General features: G+C 41.8%; 1 protein-coding gene across 1 annotated transcript in view; it reads right to left on the minus strand.

The window, feature by feature from the left end:
- Positions 1-18,237, minus strand: part of USP3 (ubiquitin specific peptidase 3) — a 214,254-nt gene extending 196,017 nt beyond the window's left edge. Inside the window, exon 1 of the mRNA XM_030878932.3 lies at positions 18,082-18,237. The gene's annotated coding sequence lies outside the window, so the exon portion shown is untranslated. The remainder of the gene's footprint in view (positions 1-18,081) is intronic.
- Positions 18,238-18,563: the final 326 nt, after the last annotated feature.

Raw genomic sequence — 18,563 nt, forward strand, 5'->3', positions numbered from 1 at the left:
ATTCCTCCACTCTCTTGTCTCCTGGCAAAAAACACTCAGATGAATAGATATCTGTATTATTTTTAAAGGCTTCCTGGGAAGGAAAATGCACATTTGAAAAGTTAGCATTTTATATTTGGAGTGAAACACAGATGCAGCAATAGAGGCAACACTTGAAAATCTACTGAGGCTCTTAAGGCAACAAGATGTTTAAAAATTGAAGCCATACTGAGGTTTGCCACTTGGGGCCAGGTGGATCCTGGCCAGGAGGACGATTCACCACTCCCGCTGGGAGCCCCAAAGTTGCTATGCTTAAATCAGGTCCAGTCTCATAGGAGCTTAAATGTTAGGACTGGCCAGGGACAGGAAATGGGACAAACTAGCCGGAGCTTATCCCTCCCAAAGAGGATAACAGGAATTTACTGAGGAAGTAGTTTTATAAGTACCCAGGCTTTATTGAGTGCCAGGCACGCTGTATGCAATACCTTAGGCTCCCATTTTACAGATAAAAACTTGAAGTTCAGAGACATTATTTGATTCATCCAAGGTCAAATAGCTAGTGAGGGCAAGACCCCAAAGCAGCCACAGGCTCTTAACCTTCCCTACCCAGCATGCCTTGCAACTCACTCTGAACAGCCCCATTTTTGTGTGTGTCTGTGTGTTTAATTTTTTTTTAACATCTCTATTGGAGTATAATTGCTTTACAATGGTGTGTTACTTTCTGCTTTATAACAAAGTGAATCAGTTATACATATACATGTTTTCATATCTCTTGCGTTTCCCTCCCTCCCACCCTCCCTATCCCACCCCTCTAGGTGGTCACAAAGCACTGAGCTGATCTCCCTGTGCTATGTGGCTGCTTCCCACTAGCTATCTATTTTACATTTGGTAGTGTATATATGTCCATGCCACTCTCTCGCTTCGTCCCAGCTTACCCTTCCCCTTCCCTGTGTCCTCAAGTCCATCCTCTACGTCTGTGTCTTTATTCCTGTCCTGCCCCTAGGTTCTTCAGAACCATTTTTTTTTAGATTCCATATATATGCATTAGCATATGGTATTTGTTTTTCTCTTTCTTACTTCACTCTGTATGACAGACTCTAGGTCCATCCACCTCACTACAAATAACTCAATTTCATTTCTTTTTATGGCTGAGTAATATTCCATAGTATATATGTGCCACATCTTCTTTATCCATTCATCCGATGATGGACACTTAGGTTGCTTCCATGTCCTGGCTATTGTAAATAGAGCTGCAATGAACATTGTGGTACATGACTCCTTTTGAATCATGGTTTTCTCAGGGTATATGCCCAGTAGTGGGATTGCTGGATCATATGGTAATTCTAGTTTTAGTTTTTTAATGAACCTCCATACTGTTCTCCATAGTGGCTGTATCAATTTACATTCCCACCAACAGTGCAAGAGGGTTCCCTTTTCTCCACACCCTCTCCAGCATTTGTTATTTGTAGATTTTTTGATGATGGCCATTCTGACTGGTGTGAGGTGATACCTCATTGTAGTTTTGATTTGCATTTCTCTAATGATTAACGATGTTGAACATTCTTTCATGTGTTTGTTGGCTATCTGTATATCTTCTTTGGAGAAATGTCTATTTAGGTCTTCTGCCCATTTTTGGATTGGGTTGTTTGCTTTTTTTGATATTGAGCTGCATGAGCTGCTTGTAAATTTTGGAGATTAATCCTTTGTCAGTTGCTTCATTTGCAAATATTTTCTCCCATTCTGAGGGTTGTCTCTTCATCTTTTTTATGGTTTCCTTTGTGAACAGCCCCATTTTGGCTGTTTGTCCAGGTCAGTGAAGTCTCAGGGTTTTCCTTTTTCTTTTCTTTTTTTTCTCATTTTTAGAAGGCTAGTTTCCAGGATTGTGGTGAGGAGGGAGTGGGTAGATTCTTGCACAGTGGGTAGATATCTTACAGATATCTCCCTTTCTTGCAGCCTGCAAATCAGACTATTTTTACCTCGCTTACGTTTTTTCTCATTTTCATCCTGACTCACTGAGCCCTTGATTTTACTCCATGCTCTTTGAATTGCGGTGGTCATCAGTCATTTTCTCCTTAAGAAAATCACATACTACCTGTTATCAGTGACTTTCCTGATGCCTGAGTGTATAAATCGTTTCTGGGACATGTTACTTTAGCCGACTGCAGTCTCACATATTGAGGACAGGGTTTGGGGATTAAAACGGCAGTTGTTCCAGGACAGTTTCTTCCAAAATTATATGAATATTCTTTTTTCTTGGAAGTAAAGCTTTTTCACAAATTACACTTCTTAGCATTTACTATCCTCCTACTCTCACTGTGTTCCCTTGCCTCTTTTTCTTCCATGCATTTTGTTTGTGGTGCAAAACTGCCATTTTTTTTTTTTTCAGTCTCTCTTAATGCGAGTAACAGTAACATCTGATGTAATATCCAGCTAACCTCGGGCAGAGGCAGAACCCCCTCCACCTGCTTTCCTGTTAGAACTGCCTCCTGTTTTGCTCACTTCTATTCTTCTTAGCTTTATTTTGTGCCCTTCAAATTGTCTTCCTAAAACACAAAATTCCACATCAACTAAAAACTAATTGAGAAATAGATGGGACTTAGTAAGTCCCAAACTACAGAATCTCACCCATTCTCGTCGTCTGGGGCTTAGACGGTTAAACATTAAGTGGTAACAGATGTTCCCTGCTGGAGACTCAATTTCCAGGACTGTGTTTTATCATTCTCTCTAAAAGACAGTCAGGTTTTCCCCTTTTATTCTTGCATTTAAAAAAGAGCATTAGCTAGGTTTAAAAAGAGTGAAAAGTCTGCATTTGGAAGAACAGTTTAGTGATAGATGCTTTTTCTTTCAACCAGTTAAGGGAAATTGTGGAAAGTTAGGCTGTGTTTTCTAGGTTTGCTGTATATTATGTATATTTCAATATTAAATGAATATCTTAATATATGCGTGTGGTGGATGAAATCTGGCCACAGACTCTTTGCACTTCCTCCCACCAAGAAGCGGAATCTATTTTCCTACCCTTTGAATCTAGGCTGGACTTATGACTTGTTCTGACCTATAACAGCTGGCTGAACTGGCATCCTGTGAGTTCAGGGGCAAGGAACTTAAGAGGACTTGCAGCTTCTGCCTTTGTCACTTGGAATTCTGTCCTGAGACTGTCATATAAAGAAGCCAGTCGACCCTGCTGCAGGGTGAGAAGGAGAACCCAACACCAACTTTATCTTCCCAACATAGAGCTCCAGAGAGCCTTTCATTAGAAACTGACTCCTGCAGGCCCCACAGAGCTAAAGTGTAAACCTTTGTTCTTTTAGGGGAACCATGATTCCGCCTGAGGTCAGGCTGGCACCATAGAAGTCCACAGTGGGAAAGAACCACAAACCAACTCCCCTGGGTGGCATGGTCTGGGCGGCGCTTTATTTAGACGAATGCACACAGAGATGCTACAGTTCGGTCTAGGCATATGATTATATGGTTTGGATGACATGTGGTCTTACGGGAAGTCAAGAATGCTGTGAATCCCAGCTTGCACCAATGTGCCCTGCCTCAACTTCCCTTTTTCTCAAATTGGCAGCACAGCTGTCACTTATCCTGTAGGTATGATCGTTCTATCCTCGTCCTCAAATCCCTTTCCAAAGAACCCCGAGTCTCTACTGTAAATACTACATAAATCCAAGTTTTGAAGTACCTTTGGGCTGAAACCAATTTTCAAGTCAGGCAAGATCTCAGGCTCCACCCTCTTTTCTTCCTTGAAGATCCCTTGGTGCAAAGGAGGTCGTGTGACCATGATTAGCCCGGGAGAGCCAAGGAAAAGGAAGAGAAAGGGTAACTTTCATTTTGTTCATCAAGACCTTATTGAAGAGAGGTGGGCGAGTGGACCCTGGAAAGGAGGCTCAAAGGCTGTTAGCGTCTTCCATCCCTTTGGAGGTGGGCACCAAAGGGACAGGCTCTCAGTGATGGGTGGGAAGGAAAAGGATGGCTCTCTTCCTGATATAAATCTCTATCAACGGTCAGGAGGGGACACTTGTCAGGGCGTTCTGATTCTTGGCAAATTATCACCGGACATAAATCTAAATTTAACACAGGGCTCTGCCCGCTGCATTATCTCTTTAAAGAGACACGTCACCACCCAAACCCTGCAGGCTCATTCAGAAACTACCTTCTCTGAGATCTCATTTTCCGGGACTATTTTGGTTTGATCCTCTTGGTGTCGTGACATTTTCAGACATTATTTTTAATTTCAAAAGTAATTTAGAATTCAATTTAATAAGTTCTGAACACACACTTACAAATCTTGTAAAAAAATCAAATACTATACAAGGGCATTCAACAAAAAGTAAATGTCCATTCCATCCCAGCCAAACGCCAATCTGTAACTAGATTCCTGTGTATTTCAAAGCCATTTTATACTTAAAATGTATATTTTTTCAGGCATTAAAAAATTGTACTTTTTACTTTGAAAGCTACTTGAACTCAAAACAAGGCAGAAAGGTAGACACCTGTGGATTAAAAAAGAAGAAAAAAAGGTCTGAGGTGTAATTGTTTTAAATACTGTGTTGATGTGTTGAGTTTAAAAATATTTTGATGTGTCCCAACGCATGGAAAACAAGATGCTGTGACTCATTCACTGCCGCAAATAAACTGTCCAATGTGATTATATAAGTTTGTGTTTACTTGGCACGGTCACCTCGACAAGTTTATGTAATAATATACAGAATACAGAAAGTCACCAAATAAAGTGGAGTGAGCAGGAAGGAAGGGAGAGGAGAAGAACGCAGACTGTTCTACCTAGAGAAGAGGTGCTGAGAAGGAAAAGAGACGAGAGACTGTAGAGGTAGGTCAGCCAAGCCCTGGGCCAGTGCTTTCCTAGAGGATTTTCTGCAATGCTGGACACGATCATGTTCTGCAATGTCCAATAGGGCAGCCACTGGTGCTACTGAGCACTTGAAATGTGACTAGCATGACTGGGAGATTAGATTTTTCATTTCATTTAGTTCATTTGAATTTAAATAGCCACATGGGTTAGTGGTCACCAGAGTAGACAGTGCAACATCCTCGGGAGGCATCAAATGAACACAGAGAAAAGAGAATGAAAAAGAGGTAGAGAATAAAGGAGGGGAAAGTAAAAGCAGATGAGAAAAGAAGGGAGGGAAAGGGAAGAGCAAAAAAGAAAAGGACAAGTAGAAGAAGCAGGGGAAGATGGAAAAAAGAGTAAGATGTCATGGAAAGGTAGACAGCTCAGAACAACTGTCTTAAGTGGCAATAAGTAACCCTGTACTACTGGAAGGACCCCCCTGCTACCACCGCCTCTGGCATTTATTCTGAGGTCTCTGAACAGCACCACTGGAACGGCCTGTGGAGAGTTAAATTCTGCAGCAACATCCTACCCGCACTGACCTTGGGAGGCCTGGGGGCCTCAACTACCTAATCTGTGAAGGGTGCAGGGGTCCAAGGGCTCCTTCACCCTAACTTGTAAAATAAAATACTTTACTGCAAGGAAAACCCACAGTTTTGATACACCACTAGGTGTCACCATTAACCAAAATGAGTTTTTATTTTTTTGCCCTGCAAAATTTGGTGAAAGTTTCTTCTTTGAATCTGTATCTGATCTACACAATTTATTTGGCTATTTTCTCACTCTGTCACACCAAAAGCAAAATGGTTTGTGCTCTGGGAGCCCACTAAAGAGGGATACTCATTCTAATTTGTTATATATATATTTTTTCTTTCCAGCTATGTGCCAAGTAGGGGGTCTCATGTACAGCTGCGTAAGTTGTATACTGCACAACTCTGGTGGGGCGCTGCTCACATAGATGTCAATGTGATTGCCTGAAGAGTTCAGCCCAGAGGCTCTGTAAGATTTTGGTCTGGGTTCGGGGACAAAAGGATGGTCCATGCTGTTCCCTTCCTCTCTGTTTTCTCTCTTAGGAAAGAATGTTAGTCTAAAATCTTCTTTGTAACTAGAAGTATCTGTGCCCCATATACATTTTGAGAGTTAAACATACCACATATAGCTCTTTATCGTCCAGCCTTATAAAAACTAAACTTTCATTCCTTTTCAGAAAAGTTATACCCCTCACAGAGCATATTTTACGACTAAAGAAATGTACTGGGAAAATCAAGGCATGGTCTTTGCCCTTGAGAAATTCAAGAAGAGGTTTGATCACACCTAAGATACAAAATAATATCCTAAAGATCTGTATATCTCAACCTGACCTTTGACTAGAAGAGGGGTGGCAGCAACTGAACATGAACCTAGGGACCAGGACCTCGAGATCTAGCCTGATTAGGCAGGCGTTCTTGGGAAATAGGCGTCTTAGGTTTTGCTGTGTCACAAACCACCTGGAACCTAAGTGGCTTAAAATAGCAAACACTTATTATTTCTCATGATTCCATAAGCCATTTGGACAGTTAATCTGATCTACGTTGGTGTGGTGGATCTCTGAGGTCTGTAGGTGGCTTATCTGGAGTTGGCTGGCCTCACTCACATACCAGGAGATTGATAGGCTGGTTGGTCAAGGGGGAGTCAGCTGGGATGACCCAACTCTGCTCTATATGATCGCTCATCCTCCAGCAGGCTAACCCAGGCTTCACATGGTGGTCTCAGGGTACCCAAGGGCAGTAAGAGAGGGCAAACTCCAATATGCAAGCACTTAAAATTTTCTGCTTGTGTCATATTTGCTCTTGTTTCATTGGCCAAAGCAAGTTACATGGCCAAGCCTGAGTCAGTGGGAAAGGTGTGACTCAAGAGGGTGGATCCAGGGAGGTATGAACAAATTGAGGGCCAGTGCTGCAAAAATCTACTGAAGAAAATTAATTTAATTTCTCTTTATCTCAGTTTTCACCAAAATGATAATAATACCTCCTTTACCCATTGTCCAGGGATGCAAAAGGAATAAACACACAAAAGAAACTGCTATATATCATTCAAAGAAAAGGAACAATATAAACATTATTAACTTTACTTCAGTTTCTTCATTTACCTTTCTCATGTCTCCTCTATAACATGACTAATCTATCCCACTTATTGGAAATTCCTATTGAAAGTAAAGGTACTATTTTAAAAATAAATTTCCATTTGTGTCATAACCTTCACCTGTAAATAGGTACATTTCAAGGGCTGTGTGTAAGGATACCTACCTAACAGTGTAAGTAGGAGTATTATTCAGGAACAGAGACCCAGGAATGTCTGTCCTCATGCTAACTTCCACAATTGCCCCTATATGTTAGACTTTGCAGGTACATTTTATTCTAAATAGTTGCTCAGCGCTGCACAGGTTGAACACCTGTTAGTATAGCACTCAAATGATTTATTAGGTAATAAATAAGTCATTAGAGAATGACTAAGAGTTTACGGTGTCTGTTCTCATTCCCATTTGCATGTTGCTGAGTATTACTGAAGGTAACAACATCTTTGCAAATTCACATTGAATCCTACTGGTGCCAAGACTGGGCAAGAGCATTACTTCACCCTTACAAATGACTTCTTTTTCCTATAATTTGTGGCCTCTATAATTTAATTTGATGAATAAAAATTTATTGAGCATCTACTACGTGTGAAGAACTGCTGCAGAGATAGGGATGAATAAAACACAGTCCTTGCCCTCCTGGAGGTCACTATCTAATGGGACAGTTAGATAACTAACAACAAACTATAAGGCAAGTCTGACACAGAAGTGCTATGGGGGCGCTAGGGAAGAAATGATGCACCCCCATGGGATGAACTTGAGAAGACTTCATAAGAATGATGAGCCTTGATCAATGAGTAGGATTTCTCAACGTGGAGAAAGGATAAGAAAACTCTATGTATGGTAAACAGATTGGGTTTAAAGTACACCTGTTCAGGAAAAAGAGATCACCCAGAGTGGTTTGAATGTGGGATAAGTTGTGTAAGTGGAAAAGGAGGTAAGGCCAGCTTGTCAAGACCTTTGAATGCTCTTATTAAAGAGCTTATGGTGAGGGTCTTCAACGGCTTCTGATTAAAGCATTCTCATGATCATAGTTATTTTAGAAGTATCACTCTGGCTTCTGGATCCTGACAAATGGCAACCCATTTTAGGCTACTGGCTATTTCCTTCAACCCAGCTACGGAGTACCTCAGAAATGGGGCAGTTGTTGGATCTGAGTGTCTAATGCAATAACTGTGAGAAGCCTCTAGAAGGACAGCAAATAGTTGGGTTCCAATATGTGTGTCTGTGACAGTAGTTTACAGAGGAAGGGGAAAGATGCCACAGGTGGGGAAGCTTTTATCTTGGGATCTTTTTTCCCCTCATATTTTCATGGGCAGATTGTTGTCTACCCCAATTCCACTACAAGACAAAACAGAATGATTAGTCCTGTGTGCCAACAGAAGATGGAGCCTGTGGCTACCTTAGGGCAGGCTTAACCCATGGGGATAGGGAGGAGATAATAGTGCAGACAGCCCCATGTTCCCTCTAAGAACAGGAGCTGCTACAACTCAACAGAGTACTGGAGGTCTTGGCCACTGTGATAAGACATGAAGAAGAAGCGATATGTGTAAGGATTTGAAAGGAAGTGATAAAACTGTCATTATTTATAGCTTATCTGATTACCTATGTGGAAAACCTCACAGAATTAATAGAAAAACTTTTAGAACTACTACTTATTGTCTGCAAGGATGTCAGGAACAAGATCTCCTTACAAAAATCAGTAGCATTCTTCTACATCAGCAATACTCAACCAGAAAATATAATAGAAAATAAGACACCTTTCACAAGAGCAACGAACCTATAAAGTACCTAAAAATGTACTATATCTGGAGAAAACCATACTTCAAAAAGACACATGTGCCCCTATGTTCATTGCAGCACTCTGTACAACAGCCAAGACATGGAAGCAACCTAAATGCCCATCAACAGAAGAATGGATAAAGAAGATGTGGTACATATATACAATGGAATATTACTCGGCCATAAAAAAGAATGAAATAATGCCATTTGCCACAACATGGATGGATCTAGAGATTATCATACTAAGTGAAGTAAATCAGAGAAAGACAAATATCATATGATATCACTTACATGTGCAATCTAAAAAATGACACAAATGAACTTATTTATAAAACAGAAACAGACACAGACTTAGGAAACAAACTTCTGGTTACCAAAGGGGAAAGGTGGTGGGGGCAGGGATAAATTAGAAGGTTGGGATTAACATATACACACTACTATATGTAAAATAAACAACAAGGACCTACTGTATAGCACAGGGAACTCTACTCAATACTCCGCAATAACCTACATGGGAAAAGAATCTGAAAAAATATGTATATGTATAACTGAATCACTTTGCTGTATACCTGAAGCTAACACAACATCGTAAATCAACTATACTCCAATACAAAATAAAAATTTAATAAAACTACAAAGTACCTAAAAATTAACTTAAAAGGCTCAAAATAAATTTTTAGAGAGAAATATAAAACTATTAAAGGACATAATATAAGACTTGAATAAGCAAAGAGGTGGTGCCACGGTGGTGGGCAAGACCCCTTAACATGTAAAGATACCAATTTTCCCAAAGTTAATATAAAAATTCAAGGCAATTTCAATACACTTCCAACAAATATTTTGAGGGAATGAAAAAGCATATTCCAAAATTTATGTGGAAGAATAAAACCAAAGTCCACAATTAGTTGAGTCTATATTGAGAAAACAGCAAAGAGAAAGGACTTGTCCCACTCTGCTCCAATGCCGTATAACAAAATGCTATGGTCCTGGTGCAAAAACATGCAAATAGACCAAGGACCAGAAAGTGCTCAGAAATGTATACGTGTGTGTTTATGCATTTGGCTGTGAGTGCACCTGATGTATGGAAAAGAACACACCACAAATCAGTGGGGTCAGGATATGTTGCTTAGTAGATAGTGCAGGGGAAACTGGTTCACTAGATGGAGAAGAATTAAGCTGAATCCCTAACACCATAAACAAAGGCGAATTTCAGAGGCATTAAAGATATGAATGTGAAAGGCAACCCTACAAAACAAATAAATAGAAATATATATATATATATTTTTTTGCGGTACGCGGGCTTGTCACTGCTGTAGCCTCTCCCGTTGCGGAGCACAGGCTCCGGACATGCAGGCTCAGCGGCCATGGCTCACGGGCCCAGCCCCTCCGTGGCATATGGGATCTTCCCGGACCAGGGCACGAACCCGTGTCCCCTGCATCGGCAGGCGGACTCTCAACCACTGCGCCACCAGGGAACCCCAAATAGAAATATTTATAGGAGAATATATTTATGATCTTTAAAGTGGGGAAGGATTTTTTTTAAAAAAAAACAAGACCTAAAAAGTACAACCATAGGCCAAAGAAAAAATTGAGGGATTTGACTATTTTAAAATTAATGATAGCATATATGTGAAACCTAGAAAACTGGTACAGATGAACCAGTTTGCAGGGCAGAAAGTGAGACACAGATGTAGAGAACAAACGTATGGACACCAAGGGGGGAAAGCAGCGACGGGTGGGGTCGGTGGTGTGATGAATTGGGAGATTGGGATTGACATGTATACACTGATGTGTATAAAATGGATGACTAATAAAAGCCTGCTGTATAAAAAAATAAATAAAATAAAATTCAAAAGAAAAAACCACCAAACATAGCTTTTTCTCCTTTCATAGATTTATTATCTATAGCTAGCTAAGATAATTTATTTTTGTATTTAGTATGTTCAGATATCATATACCATAGTATCTTTATTAAATTCTCCCTAATATTTTCTAACTTTTCATGTGAAATAATATTGATATGTGGGATATTATATAGATTACAGTATCTTTGCATATGTATACACATTATTATTTGTAAAAATAAAAGCATGTGTACGTGTAAAAAAAAATTAATGATAATGATAAGGATGGGTATCATTATCAAAATCAACTGACGGGTGAAAAACTGGGAAAAAAATTGACACTTCTAAAACCAGCAAGGGATTCTCACCTAGAACATATAAGAAAGTTCTACAGTCAATCAGAAAAAGACAGAGAACCCAGTAGAAAAATGGGCAAAGGCTATGAATATGTGACTCACACAAGAAAATCCACTAGCTTTGCTCAACCCCACTAGTTATTAGATAAATGCTCAACCCCACTAGTTATTAGATAAATGCTCAATCTCACTAGCTAACAGATAAACGAAAATTAAAACAATAGAAAGAGGACTTCCCTGGTGGCGCAGTGGTTAAGAATCCACATGCCAATGCAGGGAACATGAGTTTGAGCCCTGCTCTGGTAAGATCCCACATGCCGTGGAGCAACTAAGCCCGTGTGCCACAACTACTGAGCCTGCGCTCTAGAGCCCACGAGCCACAAGTACTGAGCCCACGTGCCACAACTACTGAAGCCCACACACCTAGAGCCCATGCTACACAACAAGAGAAGCCACCGCAATGAGAAGCCCACACACCGCAAGGAAGAGTAGCCCCCGCTCGCCACAACTAGAGAAAGCCCATGTGCAGCAAAAAAGACCCAATGCAGCCAAAAATAAATGAATAAATTTAAAATAATAATTGGTGTTTTCAGAACAACAAAAAATGTGAGTGCTTATTGCATATTGGATACTATGCTTAAGATGTTTATACCCATTAGCTCATTCACAACTCTATGAAAGAGACTATTATGCTCCATTTTATTGATTAGGAAACTGAAGCTTAGAGAAGTTAAGTTCTTGCCCAAGGTCACAAAGCTTCTACAAACTCAAATCTTCTGATTCCGTAGCCCTACTATGTATTAGATATCATGCCACAGGCTTCATTTTCATATAATTCTCACAAGTTTTCTCCATGAGATAGGCTTATTATCTTCTTACAAATGTGGAAAGTGAGGCTCAGAGCACTTAGATGACAGGTCCAACCTCTCTTAGCTAGTAAGTGGTGGAGTGCGATGCAGACCCAAAGTCTGTGCTCTTTTCACAATACACACCTGCACATCTCTGCTACTGCTCAAATGATTCTTCAGGCTACCAATTCAAATTATACCTATAGAGCAAAAGAATCTAAAGAGATGTCTTAACCTATTGCAGTGTATGGACCTTGTTTGGAGCCCATTTCAAACAAACGGATAGTAAAACCACCAAGAAGACAATAAGAAAAATGTGATACTGAGAAACTATTATTGATTTTTGTGAGGGATGGTAACATCATGATTACCTTTTAAAGAAGGGAGTCCTGGGGGAGGGGGGTGTATGCACACACAACATGGATAAATCTCAAGAGGATTAGGCTAATTAAAAGCCACCACACATGAAAGATACATATCGTATGACTCCATAGATAAAATCCTAAAAAAACTTTAAAAATCTATAGTGACAGAAAACAGCTCACTGGTTCTTGGGGTGTTTGGAGTGGGTCGGTACTACAGCCTGAGGGATTAGAAAGGGGCACAAGAGATCTTTGGGGCTATCAGAAATGTTCTTTATCTTGATTGTGATGATGGTTTCATGGATATACACATGTCAAAACTCCAAATTAAGACATTTTAAATAGGTATTGTTTACTGTATGTCAAGTATATCTGAATAAAGCTGCTGAAAAATTTTAAAATTATTTTTAAAAAAGAAGTCCTTTTTAAAAGCAAAATACGTACAGGTAAAATAATACCATTGTTCTCGAAGTGCGGTCCCTGGATCTGCAGCATCAGTATCACCTGGAAACTTGTTAGAAATACGAATTCTCAACCCCACCCTAGAACTGCTGAATCAGAAACTCTGGGGGTGGGGCTCAGCAATCTGTTTTAACAAGTCCCCCAGGGGACTCTGATGCTCGCTCAAGTTTGACAACCACTTAAATAATGTGATGTCTTGAATTTGTCTCAAAATAACCCGGGGAAGGGAGTGATGGGTTGGTGGGGGTAGAGATGAAACAAAGTGGGTCATGAGTTGATCATTGTTGGAGCTGGGTGATAGCTACATGGGGACTCATTATAACTACACTCTCTACCTTTTTTTTTTTTTTAACTCTTTTTTTAAAAAAATGTATTTACTTATTTGGTTGCACTGGGCCTTTAGTTGCGGCTCGAGGGCTCATTAGTTGCGGCATGCATGTGGGATCTAGTTCCCTGACCAGGGATTGAACCCTGGCCCCTGCATGGGGAGTGCGGAGTCTTAACCACTGCACCACCAGGGAAGTCCCTCTCTACTTTTATATATATTTGTAAGTTTGCCATAATAAAAAGTTTTCAAAAATCCAAAGTGTTGGGCTTCCCTGGTGGCGCAGTGGTTGAGAGTCCGCCTGCCGATGCAGGGGACACGGGTTCGTGCCCCAGTCCGGGAAGATTCCACTTGCCGCGGAGTGGCCGGCCCATGAGCCATGGCTGCTGAGCCTCTGCGTCTGGAGCCTGTGCTCCGCAACGGGAGAGGCCACAGCAGTGAGAGGCCCACGTACCGCAAAAAAAAAAAAAAAAAAAAAAAAAAAAAAAAAAATCCAAAGTGTTTTCCACAGTGCCTCTTCACTGCTCTCCCCTTGCTCCTCTTGGTCCCTTCTTTTCCAGCTCTCGTCCATCTGGAACATTCCCTCCGCCTGGCCTCCTTGTTCTCCTCATAAGCCTCAAGATGTTGATGTTAAAAAAAATTTTAAGACTATGCAGGAATGTGGAAAAATCCTTATGACCCACTGTTAGTTTCCAAAAATGTAGTATACAAAATACAGTATATTTGCTTGGTAGTAACTTGGTAAATATTTTTTGTTGACACGGACGAGAACAAAAATGGAACGTACAAGAATGAAGTTATTGTCAGGTCGGATGGAGTAGTGGGCAATTCTTTTCCTTTACGAATTCTCCCTAAATAGCTTTGTATATAAAAATCACTTGGCTGAGATGTTTCCAGGTTCTAGTTCAATGTTTAAAGTTCCGTTTCCAGGAACTTTAAAGGGAAGGGAGGAGGGTCAAGACGGGTAGGGAATTAAGAGGCACAAACGTAGTAATGCATAAAATAAATAAGCTACAAGGATATATTGTACAGCACAGGGAATACTGCCAGTATTTTATAACAAATTTAAATGGAGTACTGAATTACTCTGTTATACACCTGAAACTAATATAATATTGTAACTCAATACTTCAATTAAAAAAAAATGTTCCATTTCCAGTCTTGCCTGGCATGCTTTGTGCAGCATCAGACTCTGTATTGAGTCTTCACAAGACCACCCTGTTGCCCAGCCCCCGGTGGAAGCCCATACACCTCCTTTCACTTCCCTGCATCTCCCCTTTTGTCTGGACAATGGCTACGAGTTAGAACTCTTCCTTCTATAACTTTTCTCTATCTTCCCCACTTCTTACCACTTCTCTTCTGCTGACAGCTAGTTACATGAGACCTATTATGATGGGATTTCTCTTATTCACCATCTCTGAATTGATTTCTTTCCTATGAAGTGGGCCTGTGTCAACTCGTTTGTTCTCTCAGAGGGTAGAATAAGCCCAGGGATCCTTCTTATAACAGACACATCTGTTGCCTGCACTAAAAACAAACAGCCAACTCAACAGTTACAGGCAAAGTACACTTTATAATCTTGGAGTTTAGTGTTCTTCTTAAACATCTCAAAAGAGTTTTACAAATTCTCATTGGAATTAAGTACCACTTCATTTTATCATCAAGTTTCTATGATAAAAATGGAATGACTGAGGTATTGGAGGGATTTTCCCTTCCCATGCCCCCCAGAGGAAACCGAATTTGAAGAGCGAGCCCAAGTTTGTAAGTTTTCATTTTCTGATCTTTGAACACCCTTTAAGGACTCTCTCTGTATCTTGTCATCATTTCTAACCGCCACAAAACCCTGTCGAGATGAGAAAACAGATATGTAATAGCAAAGAGAAGTTTTGCATATCTGTGTTAAAAAACTAGGATGCAGACAGAAGTAACCTAGTTAAAATTTATTCCACTGCAAAGTGAGCTCCAAACTCTTATTTCAAGGATAAGAGACCAGGGGAGACCAATGCAAACTGAAATGCAAGCATCTGGGGGTTGTTTGCTAGTTTTTTTTTTGAAAGGAACTGAAAGGAGGGATAAGCTCATACATTCCTGCAATTGCACGGAACTAGAGCATCCAAGCAAGGGGAAATTGCCAGCTTATTCCAATAGTACGTGGCATCTCTGAGCTCAGGAATACCTCCCAGCCCCAAGAGTCTAGCGATTGGGCATTTCCTGTGGCAGAGTGGTTCTGAGTCTACTGATTGAGAAAGCATCATTGCTTCAGTAGGGAGTTTGGTTTGTTATGACAAAAACTACATTCTTTGAGAGGCCAATGTGTAGAATTGCGGGGGACAGTGTTACTTGGAAATCACTCATTCTTTTCTTAGGGTTCACGGAATTTGGTGTGATTGCTCAAACCAGGGAGGCTGGTGGCGTTGCCCAAACTAGGAACTATGGGGTGAAACAGTCCCCCTTCAGACAATCAAGACCTTTCTACAGCAGAGAACTACATTTACATAGTGCTCATTATGAGCCACTGCGCTAAGTTCTTCACATGCCTAGCTCATTACATTTATTCCTCCCCTCTCCTCTTTGCAGTATACTTACTCTATGGCTTTCATCTCTTTAAAAAGTAGGAAACTGAGACTCAGAGAGGTTAGGTGACTTGCTCAAGGTCACACAGGAAGTGAGTGGTGGAGCTGAGTTGCGAAGTCCAGTTTCATATGATGCCAAAGCTCTTTCCCCTCTACTATTTGGCCTCCCTAACCATTGGTGGAAGTTGTCAGAATCGATATGAAGACTATTTGCTTTAGGTTGGCACCTGTGAGCTTGCTGCAATGTGGTCTGTGACCGCACTATGGTTTAAAACACAGGGTTGAGAGAGGACAGTGCTTCAGACTGAGAACAAGGAGAACAGGATCTGGACCAAACCTCTGAGGTTAGAGGAGAGTAGATCCAACCAGCAGGTGTGAAAGGATAGATGGATATGAGAAACCTTAAGCTATTATAGTCTAATGATATCTCCTAAGCAGTCTTGGTGTCAGCTAACCATGGTTTTCAGAATAATTTACCTGGAAAGAGATAACACATAATGGCACCCAGGTTTATTTTCACTTAAAATGCTAACTTTCCCCGTGCATAGGATTTTGATTTATTGTCATTTTTAATCAATCATGAAGAAGGCTTTATAAAAGTCCCGGTGACAAGCCATCATTCCCTACTCGACAGAAGGAGCAGTTGGAGTCCGTGGACAAGTAATTAGACCAGAGTCACAAGTTACCATGGAAACTGGTAGCAGGGGCTGGGTAAGAACTTACGGTCCCTGGTTGGAATCCAGATTTCATTTTCTTGAGTTAGTAAACCAAGACTGAGATCAAGACATCTTTCTTTTGTTTCAAGCCCTCTCTCAGGAGCATCTTGTGTATGTCAAGTGCTTTTGTTTTCCAAAGTACTTTCCCATATACGGTCTCATCCTACACTCACAACCCCGGGTGGGGTTAGACATTCTTATTTCAACGTACAGATCAGAAAACTGATGCATACACTGGGCCAGAGACTTGCTAAGGGCCCAGAGCTGGTTCCTGGCAGAGCCACAAGTCTGGCCTTCTTTCCTGTGGGTCACATTGCCCTCCACCTGATCCTGTCTGAAATTGAGCACAGTAGCTAGGGTTCACACAGAGGTTATGACTCTGAGCCACAGCTGCAGAAGTGAAGAAGCAGATGTGAAGAAAGAGACAAAAGTGACTGTATTTTTTCAAAGACTTAGACTTTCACACAGGGATCAAGGGGTCCATGCACGTCTTGGCCTAGGGGTTCCCTCAGTCACCGCCCAGGCATAGGAAACCCCTTGGTCTTTTCCTTCCTTCTTCCTTCCCTCTCCCCCACCTTCCCTCCATACGCCACCCTCCACCCCACACCAGTCAAAGCAGAGCTCATTAATATAACAAAGAACTCCGTGGTTGGGCTCATATTCTCCTTTGCTGGAGAACATATCAAATCAAAGCTCTGTGGTGTCAGGTTCTTCGTATCCCATTTGGGCAGATGCTCTGCGCAGTGAGCGGAGTGCAGGGGCCCTCAGCACCCCCTCCCCATGGCGCTCTGGGAGAAGGACACAGCCATGTCCCACGTGGAGCATTATGTGATTGCCAGAAGTGGTACACTGTGCCCCGGATCAACAAAAACAATCACAGCATCTGGAAAACTGGAGAATCCACATCTCAGAGGGCTCCGGAAACACAACGTCCCCGTTTGAGGCATTTGTTAGGGTGGCCATGGAAAGAGCTTGCCTGGGTCTTGGAGACAGAGAATTATCTAGTTGACAATTCAGTCTCTGCTACTCAAGCCTCGTGAACCTGTGCAAGGAAGGTATTTCTCTTTTCCAAGCCTCAGGTGCCTCATCCGTAAAGTGGCAAATGTAACACTCATCCCCACAGGTTGTTGTAAGAATAAAGTGCCAAGTTCAGTGTCTGGCAAATAGCAGGCACTCAATACGTTAGTTCTCTTCCCGCCAGCCCTTTCCTTTGCCCCATCAAAAGCTGCATTCCCGGGCTTCCCTGGTGGTGCAGTGGTTGGGAGTCCGCCTGACGATGCAGGGGACACGGGTTCGTGCCCCGGTCCGGGAGGATCCCACATGCCGCGGAGCGGCTGGGCCCGTGAGCCATGGCCGCTGAGCCTGCGCGTCCGGAGCCTGCGCTCCGCAACGGGAGAGGCACAGCAGTGAGAGGCCCGCGTACCGCAAAAAAAAAAAAAAAAAAAAAAAAAAAGCTGCATTTCCAATTGAGTGATACTATCTGAAGAGTTAATTCTTACCTTAAGAAATAAAAATCTCTATACTCTAACCCTTATGCCTGAAAGGCCAACGATTAGCTTGTGTAAAGGGCAAATACTGCCAGACGGCATCAGCTTTGAGAAAGAAGAGCCTGGTATTAGGTGTGCATTTCAAAGGTTTTAGGAAGTCATAAAATCTAACCCTTACACTGAAGATGTCTTCCCTCAAAGCCCCAGGACAGAGTGCGCCCCTTCTGGTTATACATCAACCTTCCATCAAGCTTATAACAATCATAATTACATGGTTATGTATGAGATTGTTTTATGTTTACACACTCTCCAAGAGCAAGCTCTATGCCTAGCACAGTTCCTAGCACATAGATGGCGAATGAATGAATGAAAAGTTTCCACTCACCTTATCTCGTTCCAGCCATATATCAATTCTCTCAATGCCCCAGCGGCCGGGATGACAATCTACATTTTAGAGACGACGAGGATACCGAAGTTCAGAGAGGCTGCATCACTGTCAAGGCCATCCAGCAAGTGGTGGGGCAGGCACTTCCGTCGAGACCTCCTGACACCACATCCGGTGTTCCTTTCCTCCACACTCCTCTGCCCTTTGACTCATCAGCCTCACCCTCCAGTTGATCCAGATGGCAACATTTTAGAGAAGCTCTCCTCCCTGGGGCCTTCCATCCGGGCGTGTCATTTGTTGGCCTGGTACCATCTTTTGAACGCTGAAGGTCCACTTTCTACCTTAATCCATTGAGTAATGAGCTATTTATTAGCTGACAACAGCCTCACCTGCTGATGGCAAGGCAAATCCAAACATGTTCAGTTACACAGGCCTCAGGAAGCCTCTGGCAGGGAGGGTTCCCAGAGTTGGGGTCTTAAGCG

Source organism: Globicephala melas, chromosome 2 (genome assembly GCF_963455315.2).
Source record: "Globicephala melas chromosome 2, mGloMel1.2, whole genome shotgun sequence".
Classification (NCBI taxonomy): Eukaryota; Metazoa; Chordata; class Mammalia; order Artiodactyla; family Delphinidae; genus Globicephala; species Globicephala melas.